Source organism: Nicotiana tomentosiformis, chromosome 9 (genome assembly GCF_000390325.3).
Source record: "Nicotiana tomentosiformis chromosome 9, ASM39032v3, whole genome shotgun sequence".
Lineage (NCBI taxonomy): Eukaryota > Viridiplantae > Streptophyta > Magnoliopsida > Solanales > Solanaceae > Nicotiana > Nicotiana tomentosiformis.
In genome coordinates, this window is record NC_090820.1 from 104,761,547 (window position 1) to 104,776,469 (window position 14,923).

Consider the following 14,923-nt stretch of genomic DNA (forward strand, 5'->3'; position numbering starts at 1 on the left):
TAGGGCTTGAGTTTTGGAGAGTTTTAGGTAGGGATTTGAAGGACCAAACGGAGTCCGATTTTGATAAAATTTATATGGTTAGACTCGAGAAAGGACGCGGGTTTTGATTATGCCATTGTTGACTAGTTTCAAAACATGGGCCCGAGGGCCAGGTTTTGGCCGGTTTTAGATTTTTGGCATATTTTATAGTTTTTATTGTGGAATTCGATTCGTTAGCCTATGTTGATGGTATTAATCTAATTATGGTTAGATTTGGAGCTTTTGGACACCGAGTCCAGAGACGAGGGCATCCCGGAGTAGGATTTTTCGCTATTAAGGTAAGTAATAATTTTAACTCTGGCTTTGAGAGTATAAACCCGGAGATTTGATATCACGTGATTGTTTAGAGGTGATACCCATACTAGGTAATGGGCATGTGGATTTGCACCGTGAGAAATTGAGACTTGATCCGTCCCGTGAGGCCTCATGGCCATCATCTATGTTTATGTAGTTACTTGTTGATCATTTGTGTTTATGTAGTTACTTGTTGTTGAACTTGCCAGCCTTCATGTTAGAAATCATGCTTAGACTTTATTCATGCACACATTATTTGTACTCAGTCATAGAAATTATTGTACATATTTACCTCAATCCCTATTATTTTGCTGATATGCGGTGATACTTGACGTGGCCTGTGTTTCCCTTATTTGTTGATGATGGTGAGGCTAGAGAGGTACATGACTGAGTGAGGCCGAGGGCCTGTTGTAAGGTATTTGATTGAGGCACGTGAGTTGTCCGTGCAGATCCAGGTATTGATATCATAGCGTGTGAGTTGTCCGCTTAGCACGTGAGTTGACCGTGCGGATCCAGCGATTGATATTATAGCACGTGAGTTGTCCATGCAGCACGTGAGTTGTCCGTGCTTAGTGCTTGGGCTTTGGGAGCTCCTCCGGAGACTGTAAATACCCCCAGTGAGCACAAGTACCTATTGAGTGTTGAGTATTGAGTGATGAGTGCGAGTGCCGAGAGACGAGTGCTGAGTGATAGAATGGCATTGCTATGAGGATTCATTGCTTTTTGCTGTTGCTGCATTTTACCCGTTAATTTCTTTGTAGCATTTATTGAGTTGATGGAATTTACCTGTTTATTTCTGTTTATTTTTAAGTTGTGAAAATAAATAATTGGACTGTTCTACTTAGCTCGTCACTACTACTCAGTTTCTTAGTTATTTCTATTACTTGCTGAGGTGGTTGAACTCATACTACACCCTGCACTTTATGTACAGATACAGGTGAGTTAGAGCGCGACGATCGTTGAGTTCAGGCCGGCTATCTGTGGAGATTGCAAAGTAGCTGCTAGCATCCGCAGGACCTTGTTACTCCTTTTGTCATTTCTTCTTTTGGACAGTTAGACAATTTATATATCTTAGTTTATAGTTTTAGATGCTCATGACTTAGTGACACCCCGATGTTTGGGGCTCGTTTCCGTATTTTTCTATATTATATTTAGAGTTGATTTAGTTTAAAAAAAATTTAAATGTTGAAATATTTTATTAAATTCTTATAATCGGTTTAGTAGTAATATTTTGGGAAGTAGGCTTGCCTTGTAACACGATAGGCGCCATCACGACCATGGTTAGATTTTGGGTCGTGACAGTTAACAAGTTCGCGTCTACAACATCTATTACTGCCTCTAGGAGTGAACAACTCAGCCATTGCTTCAAGTTAAGATCTCCCTCGAACATTTCACCATTAGGACTTTTCCTTGTAAACGTTTCCATCAACATGATCCCGTAAGTATAAACATCTAATCAACCCCCCTAAAGACTTGTGCAAGAATACAAGTCTACCAAGTCTTGCTTTCTTTTATGTCTACTTCACTGAAGTCTTTATTTCGTTTTCTCTAAACCTGCGTGGTGAAAAGTAGTGCTATATCTACTAGAACATTATATACACTAGTTATATCGAGACCAAAAATTCAGTTGATGAGAAGAAATCACCTTTTGTTATTATTTGAACCTAATTTTATATAATTTTTACTCATTTCATTGACCAACTTATTAAAGTTCTAATGATTGTATGGTAATCGTAAAAAATAGACTCTCCATGTGGACGAACTGAATCTCGATATGTATCAAGAATATTAGAAGATCACAGAAAAGATGAGCCCGGGATTGAGTTGAGAGTTATTTAGTGTCGGTATCATTTGTACAATAATCATCAATACCGGTATCATTTGTACCATAATCATTTCTGAGCAACACGAAATATTTCTCGAGAAGATACATAATAAGTATAGAGAAAAGGAGATTCAGTCAATCCCGAATAAAGCGGGATTTGATAATTCCCCGATATATATTCTTAGCGTAATGTTCGAAGAACACAATTAATGGGGATAACAGGCAGGTGAGATATTAAAGGGCGGAGCAGTTACAGATAGTTTTAGGAAAAATGCATAAGTATCCCCCCCTTCCCTCGGACATATTTTCACGACCCAAAATCCAACTAGCTGTCATGGCACCTAACCCAACCCGCTAGGTAAGCCAGTTAACAATAAACCAATCCAAATGAGATTCATTAAGAGAAGAAATTATGATACAACTGAACTATTATACAAGAACTCCTAAGGACTGGTAGTACAAATATTGAGCTTCTAAGATTTAGAATTTACAAAGCTTGTATGAAATAAATACATCATCTGTTGAAATATAGATGGACAGATTAAAAATTCTAAAGCTACCAAGATTAAGAGGCAGCTATGATCGGAACACAGGAATATCTTCAAATCCAGCTCCTGCCGTACACAACAACATCAACATCAAATATCTGCACGCAAGGTGCAGAAGTGTAGTATGAGTACAACTTATCCCATGTACTCAATAAGTAACAAACCTAACCATAGGTTGAAAGTAGTGACGAGTTGGGACAAGGGTCAGAGTTCAACTCCACTAACATGCAGCATTTCATAGCAATATACTAAATATGGTACAAGAAATAACTCAGCTCGTTCACAGTTATGGAAAAATAAGCATACTTTTCTAGTATAACAGTAAATCCCAAATCTTTCACCGAAAATACAAAAACTATGAGTAGGTTTGAAAACTGTGATTTTCCCAAATACTTTCAACAACAGTTAAGAAGTCTCACTATCAGATGGCATGACGAAAGTACATCTCTATGCCTACATGTCAGTGCGCATGTGAATGTCAAGAGAATCACTAAACCGTACTGTATGAGGAAATGCATCTCTATGCATGTATGTCAAGTATGCATGCCAACTGTAATGCAATGCGGTGATAAAGCCATGTGCACATTCTCGGAGTATCAATGCACTTAATCCTCCCAATCACTCAATCCTCACAGTCACTCAGTCCTCACAGACAATCCATCCTCACAGTCACTCCATCTTCCCAATCACTCGGCACTCGCGCTCAACACTCGCACTCAGTAGGTACATGCGCTCACTGTGAATGTATAGACTCTGGATGGACAATTTTAGCCCAAGCGTTATAATAAGTGAATCATGGTATGAATCATAAATAATGTTGCGACGTGCAGCCTGACCCTTCATATATCAATAATACCAGCTGCGGCGTATAGCCCAATCCCATCAATATCCTCACAATCTGGCCCTCGGCCTCACTCAGTCATCAATCTATCCAGTCTCTCGGGCTCACAATGTCCTGAAAATCAGCCCAAATATATTAATGTGATGTATCAATAAATGGTAACAGAGACTGAAATATGATATGCAAATGAATGCATATGACTGAGTATGTAGTTGCAATGTAAGAAAAAAACTCAGTAGCAGAAATGACCTCAGTGGGTCCTAACAGGATAAGCATGTAGCCTAGACATGGTTTTAACCCGCTAGGTATGTCTGAACAAGCTGTATCAAGCCATAACTATAACCCAAGACAGAATGACATGATATGCCACATACCTGAGATAATCATAGCAATAATTTCTCACCATAATAACTGTTATAAAACAAACCCGGTACCGGTAATAAACCTCATATCAAAGCAAACCTCATTCTAAAACCTTCGTACATTGCTGATGATGAATGAAATATATAGAAAATCATAACCACTTATCAGATCAACAAGCCATGGTGCCCTATCTCGTCTGATAATAACCAAAGCCAAACCCTAACCCGACTTCCGATATTATTCCCCCATTCATACTGTAATCAAATCTGATAGTACCTCTTCTAGGTCCAATGACCCCATACCATCAAACACAACCATTCTGTTGACATGCCATACCAATACAACCCTAAGCCACCGACCGTGCTATCCGTGCACCAATAAGCAACAATTCAAATGTACTCAATCATGGAAAATGACTCAAATGAGAGAACAGTCCCACAAATTCAACAAGTACCACCACAACGCAATGATAAGAACCCATCACACCGTAGGACCAAAACACACGAATCTAACACAAAGGATCATATCCCGACATAACCCAGCTGCAATGCGTGACCCCATCCAAATACAGGTCCGTATGAAATACCTCAGTCCACCATGATCAAAATCAACAACCACGCGCAATTCGAAATCAAGTACCCAAGGTGCATGACCATTCTACACATCAATCACCAATTCACATGAGGTCCGCTATAAGGCCCAAATAGAACCACACCATGTGTGCATATAGCCAACAAATTACAACCCTTCGTAGCATAGAGGAGTAACACATAGATCATATCAGAACACGAATAAGCTCAACTCTAACCGAATGACACACCCCTTAACACTAACAATTCCGAGCCAACAAATTTGACCCAGTGTAGGATACACATATTCATTAGGCCTACCAATTGGCCCCCAAATCATCCCCGGTCATCCATAATTAGATAAATAACCCTCTCAAAAGTTCACAATGATCTAACCATAGCATGTACCATCATCTATTTAACTTTGGCCACACTTCCATAGTTCATAACCCGGAAACAGTCTACTTCTAAGAACTCCAAGGCTATAACTTTATAGAACACCTGGATCACCATAGCTGATCCCAACTCCATCACTCGAATAACTAACACATTCCTCGTACATAATCATCCCAACACGAAATAATTCTATAATTCTTCCACGCCACATAGCAAAATCTGAATATCAGCAGTCGATCAATCACGCGAGTACCGCACTATCAATGAAGCATCTGTAAGTCAGAACGCAGTGTACCTTATGAAATGCGCACCCTTCTCATGCAATACCAAGTATTAATAACATTCATCTAGACATGTGAACCATCCATGTTGCCTAAGAACTCATGACCTTCCCTTAAAACCTGAACCGTGACCTTGTACACGCAAATCTCAATCCCACACAACACACCCATCCATCATGCCATCATATGAAAAGTACGAGAATATCACAATCAACTCTGAGTCACAAGAAACTACATGCTCAATTGGCCAGGAACCTTTCACATGATCCCATCTAGTAGAAAACCACAATACTCAATATGCTCCTCACGCCGGTAGAAAATATCTGTCTCAAGCCGTGGTAAAAATCATCGAGAACTCTTAGACACCCATTTTCACTTAACCAAGCCATGCATGTCGCCAAACCCAAGAGTATTTCAACCAAAACACCAGTAGAGACTCACTGCATCACAAGTACCCAAAGAACCGATCATATCCATTATCGTGCTAGTCCAACCTATTACCAAGTTGTCCTAATTCTCTGACTTTCTTCTTAATTGCCTTCAAGTTGATACTTATCCTCGCCATAATTCCATGATCCTCAACCAAACTCACCACACAAGACCCTAGCATAAAACCACACCACCCAAAGGACCATAAGTCGATGTATTCTTCTTAAGTACCCCAAAAGTACCACAACCGAGACACCCACTCTGAAGAGACCTTATCTGAACCTAAAATTGTTTCCTTTACCTCCCTGATACTGAAATGTAGAATCCATAATGATATAGAAATACCACGAGTCTCGACACCATCCAATGTAAATCTCATATCCTAGCCATATATGAATCCGGAAAATTCTCGAGAGTCACCCACCCTGCTCAAATCTGAATTGCACTGCCTAAATGGGCCAAACGACATGTGTCCCATTATAGCACAAAGAACACACAATGAAGTAACCCCGCCTTGACGTAACTGAGAACATTCCTACACCGTGTGTACCACATCCCTCACAAATAACAACTCAATCATTCCATGATTTCCATATACCTATAGAGTGTAATACAACTTGTACCCAGAAATTCCATTACTCCAGCCAACCTCGATCTCAACCTCTGCAAGTCATAACTGATTCACAAGTATACCTCAAACCGAAACTGATACAACACATAATAATGCAATCAGCTCGTCTATAGCAGACTCCCCTACTTGGCTCAAAGACATGGAATAAAATATCTGATAACTTACAATAACCATACCCCATTACTGTCATAATATCGCAATGACAATCAACTAAATCCTACTTAAGCTCATGAAACACAAACCATCTACTACCTCAAATCATCTACAAATCTTGCATTCATCCTCGTGACGGTCAGGTCAACTATCACAATCCATCCAAACTAAAATCTCACAAATATAACCCGTTGGTAGAAAAAGAAGCCTCCACACAACATCATAAGGATCACACATTTGTAAATTACCTCGCAGGTTATAACCCACCTACTTAGCCTCAAACTGACATCTATCTATACCCTTTTCACAGCCACAACTACTACGCAATCACCTAATCTTTCTGAGTCCGTACTCATCAACAAGCCCTGAGAATCTAATTTGTCCCATAATTAAACAACATGAAAAGATCCTTCAATACACTCATAACTCGAGACTATACATCACATCAAGACAAAATTCAAGAACCTAATAGCCCTTTTCACATCCCAAGCAAACTCTTCCCGTCATATTCAAACTATCTAATCACATCACGCAGTCACATCATACTTATCATATAGCTATCCAAGCACTCATCGAGCCACAAATTCCAGTCGTAGGGATACTACCAGACATATAAGTCCAAAAGCATGAACTCACACAACTGAAACTACCGAGCCTAAGTTGCGGTCTAAACCTAGCCTCAAGTCCTCCAGACTGTCCCATCACCAAAACACTGGAAACATATTCTGTACCTCATCCATAGAATCACAAACCGTCTATGCATAACTAATACGAGCGCTCACGTGGGCATTCAAGTGCGTGGATGGAATTCAAAGAGTTACGCATCGAGCTAAATCAATACCGCACGATAAGGAAAGAAAGATGGAAAATTTATCCTAAATGCCATGTAGCCTCTCGATGATAGGTATGGACGTCATCATACCGATCCGTAAGACTCTACTAAGAATAGAATCTAATTTGTCACGACCTAAAATCCAACTAGCCATGATGGCATTTAACCCAACCCGCTAGGTAAGCCAGTTAACAATAAACCAATTCAAATGAGATTCATTTAGAGAAGAAATGATGATACAACTTAACTATTATACAAGAATTCCCAAGGACTGGTGCTACAAATCATGAGCTTCTAAGATTTAGAGTTTACAAAGCTGGTATGAAATAAATACATCATCTCTTGAAATATACATGTAACGACCTCGCTGGTCATTTTAAGTATTATAACCTCGTTCCCCCATTTACTGCTCAATTTATGTTTTATAGTTATTTTATGACTTACCGGGTTAGTTGGTTCGGGTCCGGAAGAATTTCGGAGTGAATTGAGACATTTAGTCTCATAATTGAAAACATAAGTTGAAAAAGTTGACCGGATATTGACTTATGTGTAAATGACCTCGGGTTCGAATTATGATGATTTCAATAGCTCTATGTGGTAATTTTGGACTTAGGAGCGTGTCCGAAAAAATTATTTGGAGGTCCGTAGTTGAATTAGGCTTGAAATGGAGAAAGTTAAATTTTTAGGAAGTTTGACCGGGGGAGGGGTTGACTTTTTGATATTGGGGTCGTAATCCGATTCTGGAAATTGAAATAGGTCCGTTATGTCATTTTTGACTTGTGTGCAAAATTTGAGGTCAATCGGACGTGATTTGATAAGTTTCGTCATTGAATGTAGAAGTTAGAATTTTTTAGTTTCATTAAGCTTGAGTTAATATATATGATTCGTGCTTCTAACATTGTTTGACATGATTTGAAGTATCAACTAAGTTCGTATGATAATTTTAGGACTTGTTGGTATGATTTGACGGGTCCCGAGGGGCTTGGGTGTATGTTTGCATCATTGCTTGAGAGACTAGTAAAGTTAAGAAATTTGGGAGTTTGACCATGATCAATAACAGGTCAAGACGATCTCTTTTCAGTGTTTTGTGTGTGCGAGCAGGTTTGTAGCATGTATTGTGATTGAAATGCATATATGGTTTGTGTCTGGGAGGTTCCGCATGAGTTTGAGGGTGGTTTCGGATCATTTCGAAGAAGTTTGAGTTTGCTGGTTTCTAGTGAGGTACTGTTCAATCGCAATTGCGAACCATTTATCGCAATTGCGAAAATACTGTTCATTTGCAATTGCGAACCATTATCGCAATTGCAAAAACACTTTTCACTCGCAATTGCAAACACTGTTCATGGGAAGTACTGTTCATTCGCAAATGCGAAGTTTTTGTCCGCAAATGCGAACCTAGACAGAATGTTTAAGATCTGAAAATGGGATAGAGATGATATTTGGGATATTTTCAAGGAAAACAACTGGGTAAGTGTTCTTAACTGAAAATTAGTTAAATTGCCCGAATCCATGGTTGTTTTAACCATTTAATGGGTGAATTAAGTTGAAAAATTTAGAAAACCCTCTTGGTTTAATTTGAAGATTTGAGTGTAGAGCTGAGGTCGGATTTTTGTAAATTTGGTATGGTTAGACTCATGGTTGAATGGGTTTTCGGATTTTGTAACTTTTGTTGGGTTCCGATACGTGGGTCCCACGTGCGATTTTTGAGTTAAATTTTGGATTTTATTGGAAAATTAGTATTTTCTTATGGAATTAATTCCAATAGATTGTATTGACTGAAAGGAATTAATTGTGATGAGATACGAAGCTTTCGGAGACCAATTCTTGAGTCAAGGGCATAGCGGAGTGAGAATTACATTGTTCGAGGTAAGTAACATTTCTAAATTTGGTTCTGAGGCTATGAAACCCCAGATTATGTGTTATGTAATTGGTTTTGAGGTAACGCACATGCTAGGTGATGGGCGTGTGGGTGTGCACCATAGGAATTATGACTTGGTCAAATTCCTTGGAACTGTATAGTTGAATAATCTGTTGATACCAGTACATTCTCTATGTGTTTGAGAAAATAGAGCTGAGACTCGTATTAAAAATTACGCTTAGACATATGCTGTTAGTATTGGTACCCACCGGGGTCATTTCCGTGGTTGAATTATATGTTCAAATTGAAATTTCACACTCAGACATGTTTATTCACTTCATACCATATCTCGGTCTTTGTTGCTATTTATTAATACATCATATTATTATTTTTGCACTGATTATCATGATTTTTGAGAGCCAGAGAGGCTGAAGAGGTTGATGACTGAGTGAGGCCGAGGGCCTAATTATGAGGATATTTATGGGATCAGGTTGCACGCTGCAGCATGTTTTATTGATTTATGCCATGATTGGCTTGATATAGCGCTTGGGCTGAAGGAGCCCCTGCGGAGTCTGTACACACCCCCAGTGAGCGCAGGTACCTACTGAGTGCGAGTGTCGAGTGTCGAGTGCTGAGTAACTGTGAGGAATGAGTGACTGTGAGATTGGAGTGAATGGGAGGACTGAGTAAATGTTACACTGGGAGGATGCATTTATTTCATTATTTGCTGCATTTCAGCTGTAATATATCACTATTTTGGAAATTTCGGAAAAATATTATTTTCTGTTTCAGTCAAATTTGATATGAAATTACTGTGAAATTTTAAATGTTGAATTTGAGAGCATGCCTACCCTTTTATGTTGGAAAGTACTGTATGTGGACTTAGCTGAGAAGCTCGTCACTACTTTCAGTTCCTTATTTATTATTGTTACTTGCTGAGTTGGTTATACTCATACTATACCCTGCACTTTGTGTGCAGATCCAGGTGACCCCGGACACAGTGGGTGATGATTCTTTCACATAGTTAATTTTCCGGAGATTTAGAGGTAGCTGCTATGTTTCATAGACCTTGTCTCTCCTTCCCTATCCTTTTGTTTATTGTATTTGGTCTCAGATTATTATAGACCGGGTTTCCCAAACTTGTAGTGTATAGATTCTCATGTACTTAGTGACACTGGGTTTTGGGAGTGTGTTTATTTCTAATATTTGTGGGATTTACTCATAAACTTAATTATTGTGTTTTCAGTATTTAAAAGAAATTTTGGGTTATTAGTGTTGTCGGCTTGCCTGGTGTTGAGATAGGTGCCATCACAATAGGTTAGGATTTTGGGTCATGAAAATACATGAACAAATTAAAAATTCTAAAGCTACCAAGATTAAGAGGCAGTTATGACCGGAATGCAGGAACATCTTCAAATCCGGCTCCCGTTGTAGACAGCAACATCAACATCCAACATCTGCACGCAAGGTGCAGAAGTATAGTATGAGTACAACCGACCCATGTACTCAATAAGTAACAAACCTAACCTTAGGTTGAAAGTAGTGACGAGCTGGGACAAGGGTCAGAGTCCAAATCCAATAACGAACAATAGTTCATAACAATATAATAAAGATGGTACAAGAAATAATTCAACTCGTTCATAGTTATGGAAAAATAAGCATGTTTTTCCCGTATAATAGTAAATCTTAAATCTTTCACTAAAAACACAAAACATATGAGTAGGTTTGAAAACTGTGATTTTCCCAAAAACTTTCAACAACAGTTAAGAAGTCTCACTATCATATGGAATGAGGAAAGTACATCTCTATGCCTATATGTCAATGCGCATGTGAATGTCATGAGTGTCACTAAACCATACAACATGAGGATATGCATCTCTATGCATGTATGTCAAGTATGCATGCCAACTGTAATGCAATGCGGTGATAAAGCCATGTGCATACACTCGGAGTATCAATGCACTCAGTCCTCCCAATCACTCAATCCCCACAGTCACTCAGTCCTCACATGAACTCCATCCTCACAGTCACTCAATCCTCCCAATCACTCGGCACTCGCACTCAGTAGGTACCTGCGCTCACTGTGGATGTGCAGACTCTGGAGGGGCAATTCCAGCCCAAGCGCTATAATAACCAATCATGGCATGAATCAATAAAGTCTGCCGTGGCATGTAACTCGATCCCATCATGAATCAATAATACATGTTGCGACGTGGAGCCCGATCTCATCAATATCCTCACAATCATGCCCTCAGCCTCACTCAGTCATCAATCTCTCCAGTCTCTCGGGCTCACAATATCATGAAAATCAGTCCAAAAATAATGATGTGAAGTATCAATAAATGGTAATAGATATTGAGATATGACATTCAAATGAATGCGTATGACTGAGTATGTAGTTGCAATGTAAGCAAATAACTCAACAGCAGAAAGGACCTCAGTGGCTCCTAACAGGATAAGCATGTAGCTTAGACATGGTTTCAAACATGGATCATAGCTCAATTACTCTAGCACGTAAAGATTTCATTGTTACAGATAAGATTAGATAACTACATAGTACCACAGAAATAACTAAGTCACAATTAACATGATGCACACCCACACGCCCGTCACCTAGTATGTGTGTCACCTCATCACCAAAAATATATCATGCATATTCAGGGGTTCATACCCTTAGCACTAAGTTTAGAAATATTACTTACCTCGAACAAGCCAAATCCAATACCGAGCAAGCCAAACGATGCTCCAAAAAATGCCATCTCTTGCGTACATATCTTCGAACGGCTTGAAACTAGCCAAGAAGCAACTCAAATATAGAAAATAAAGCCCAAGGAAACAATTTCAAGTGATAAAAGTCGAATATTTAATTAAAAGCCCAAAGACAACCAAAACGTCACACATGGGCCCGCGCCTCGGAACCCGATAACACTCACAAAATTCGATAATCCATTCAATTATGAGTCCAACCATACTAGTTTCACTCGAATCCGACTCCGAATCGACGTTCTAAACTCAAAAATGCACTTTATGAAACTTTAGGCAAAACCCCCCAATTTCTCATTTGAAATCATCAACCAAATGCCAAAAATAAGGATAGATTCATGAAATATATTCAAAAGCGAGTCAAGAATGCTTACCCCATTTCACATGTTGAAATTCCCCTACCAAGTTACCCAAGCGAGCTCCAAAATGCGAAAAATGATGAAAAACCACCAACTCCCCGAAATATATGTTCTGCCCAGCCTGAGATCAGATTGGATCAGATTTGGGCGGGTTGGATCATATTTGAGCGGGTTAAAAATGGGTTGAACAAAAACGGGTTGGATTCCAACCTGTCCATATTAATTTGGGTAAAATACAGGTTGGGTAAAATATGCGTTGGGTAAAAAGTTACTCCAAAGTGCTGCTCTGCCATTTCTCATGCTACTGACTTCCCAACAACAAGTAGTACAACAACCATTTCTTCCACCATTGTCGTATCATTCAATAACAAATAACTCAATAGTACTGTAGATGAAGTCATTAACTAGATACATAATGTTACAGATTAAAAATAGTAGATACATAATGTTGCAGAAACATAATAAACCACAAATATTAGACAACAAATGCAACTTTCCCAAGCATAGAAACAAAATCCAGAACATCCTTCAATAATTTTCTATTGCTTACTCCATATCAAACCTGCATCTCAAGAAAAATAGTCATTAGTGCTAATACTTGATGATGCTCTCTTAATAGAGCAACAGTATTATAACCAAATAAAAAACTAATAGGTCTACTGCAATTTCATCAATAACCCCCCCCCCCCCCCAAATCCAAATAGACATAAAGTGCATTACATAAGCTAGCCATAATTATTTACACTACTTTACCTATCAATGCGAACCAAGTTTATCAAGATACAACTGAATGTTTACCGCAATTTCATCCTCCTCGCTATCAGATTAATTGCAATCTTACAAAAACAAACAAGAAAAGGTAAAATTAATTTATTTAAATACTATTATAGAAGAACAAAACAAAAAAAATAATATACGTAGAGTGATTTACATTCTTGCCCACAAAGCCAATCTCTAGTACACAACTTCGCCTCCGAATTTCCAGGTAAAATAGAGCTTTGAAACTTCCAAATAATGCGACCTCCAATGCTAAAGGTAGATTCCAAGGCTACGGTGGTAATAGGTATACTAAATACATCTCGTGCCATCAATGAGAGTTCTGGGAACCTTAGTCTATTTTCCTTCCAAAAGACAAATACATCCAAATTTGTATTTGCTTTACGGTCAAGATTAGGCTCATCCAATTACAAATCTAATTGTGTGTAATGACCAGGTCGGTCATTTTGAGTGTATTAGCCTCGATCCCCTATATATTATTTTTCCCGTATCTATTTCTGCTTATGTGACTTGCCAGGACATCTTGTTTTTGGTTTCGGAGTGTTTCGGGATACTTAGTCCCTAAAACGGAAGCTTAAGTCTCAGGATTTTGATCGTAGTTGAAAATGTGTGAAGACAACTATGGAATGGAATTTCGTCACTTCCATTAGCTCTGTTGGGTGATTTTGGACTTAGGAGAGTGTCCGGACTGTGAATTTGAGGTCTGTAGCTAATTTAGGTTTGAAATGGCGAAAGTCGAATTTTTGGGAAATTTGACCGGGGGGTTGACTTTTTGATATCGGGGTCGGATTCCAATTCCGGAAGTTGAAATATGTTTGTAATGTTTAATATGACTTATGTGAAAAATTTGAGGTCAATCGGACGTATGAATTCAAAAGTTTAGAAGTTCTTTATGCTTGAATCCAAGTGTAATCAGTGTTTTGATATTGTTTTGAGTGATTCGAAGGTTTGACTAAGTTCATATTGGGTTATATGACTTGTTGGCATATTTGGTTGAGGCCCCGAGGGTCTGGTGAGGGGGATTCGGGAGGTTTCAGACTTGGTTTGGATTTGAAAGGGTTAGCTAAAGTGCTGCTGATGCTGGTGTAATCACACATGCGGAGTGGGAACCGTAGGTACGAGTTCACAGAAGCGGGGATGGGACAGCAGAAGCGGCCAAGGAACTCATAATAGCCATATCGGGGATGGGACCGCAGAAGATTTAGCCCCAGATGCGATGGGTTTCCGCACCTAAGATAGGCGCAGATGCAGTCTTGGAGCCGCAGGAGCGGAATCTGGGATTTTAAGTGGAATTCACACCTGCGATGGATTTTTCACAGGTGCGGCGTTGCAGATGCGATAGTGGGTCCGCAGATGCAAAAAGTATGGGCAGAAGGTTTAAAAAAGAGAGGGTTCGCGATTTTAGTCTTATTTCACTATTTGAGACTCGGACATAGGCAATTTTGGAGAATATTTTCGTGGGCATTATTGAGGTAAGCTTCTAGTACTCATTTTTTATCATAAATCTCGATTCCCCACTAATTTCCTCACCTAATTAGCCAGATTTTGAAGTGAAATTTGGGGGTTTAGGGCTTGAGAATTAGAGAGTGGATTTTGGGGATTTGGAAGACCAAATGATATCGTATTTTGATGAATTTAGTATGGTTAGACTCGTGAGTGAATGGGCTTTCGGGTTTTATGTCTTTTGTCGGATTTCAAGACGTGGGCCCGGTGGTCGGGTTTGAGCCTATTTCAGATTTTGGCTTATAATTTTGTATTTTTCTTGTGGAATTGATTCTTTTAGCTTATATTAATTATATCGTACTGCTTGTGACTAGATTCAGTCCATTTGGAGATTTATTCTAGGGGCAAGGGCATTGCAGAGTAGGATTTTGCGTGGTTTGAGGTGAGTAACAGTTTTAAATCTGGTCCTGAGGGTATGAAACCCCGGATTTTGGTATGATGTGACTATTTTAGAGGTGACAC